Here is a 928-nt window from a genome sequence, read left to right on the forward strand (position 1 = left end):
AACATAATCGCAGACTTTCTTATTACTCTCCACGTAATTTAAATATTACATGGATAGTAAAAATAATAGATACCACCCGCGAGCGAAAAACTAGAGATCTTTCCCGTCTGCTGGAGAATTGGAGATTGGTCCCGAAAACTGGAGTCTCCAGTCGAAATCTGGAGACCTGGCAACTGTGTATTGCATGTATATATCATGGCCACATTGATCAAAAATCAAAATTTAAAGAAATTAAATTCTTGTTTGACTATGTCGTTTAATTATTCGATGCTAAAGATGATCGGTATTTATTAGGTGTACAAAAAAGTTCTGAGCTTTAGATTTCATACAACCGAAATAACAATTTAAATTTTATATATCTTCCCGCCCTTTTGCAGTATTAAAGCGTTAACATTTGGCCTTCTAAAATGCCATACGGTTTGACGTTTGATGCACATAACTTCAAAAATCAGTAATGTTCACGATGGCAATAACAAAAGAGCATATTCGATTTTCCATTCACTTCGCGTTTCATCTGAAGAAAAATGCTGCTGAAACCACTGCAATGATTTGTGCTGCATATGGAGAGAACGCTGTAAGTCATGCTACATGTAAAAGATGGTATCAAAAATTTCGCCAAGGAGATTTCAGTCTTAAAGATGAATCGCGTGCTGGACGCCCTGAAAAGATTGAAACGGACGAATTGCAAGCACTTCTGGATATAAACTCTGCGCAAACTGAAAAGGAGCTTGCAGAACAGCTTAGCGTTACGAAGCAAGCCATTTCCGTACGATTACGTACGATGGGAAAGGTTCAGAAGGAAGGCAGATGGGTTCCGCATGAATTGTCCGAAGACAACAAAAATCGACGGCGTGACACTGCACTCACTTTGCTTTCAAAGTTCCGGAAAAAAGATTTTCTGCACAAAATCATTACAGGCGATGAAAAG

Source organism: Mycetomoellerius zeteki, unplaced genomic scaffold (genome assembly GCF_001594055.1).
Source record: "Mycetomoellerius zeteki isolate Tzet28-1 unplaced genomic scaffold, Tzet1.0 scaffold212, whole genome shotgun sequence".
Taxonomy (NCBI): Eukaryota; Metazoa; Arthropoda; class Insecta; order Hymenoptera; family Formicidae; genus Mycetomoellerius; species Mycetomoellerius zeteki.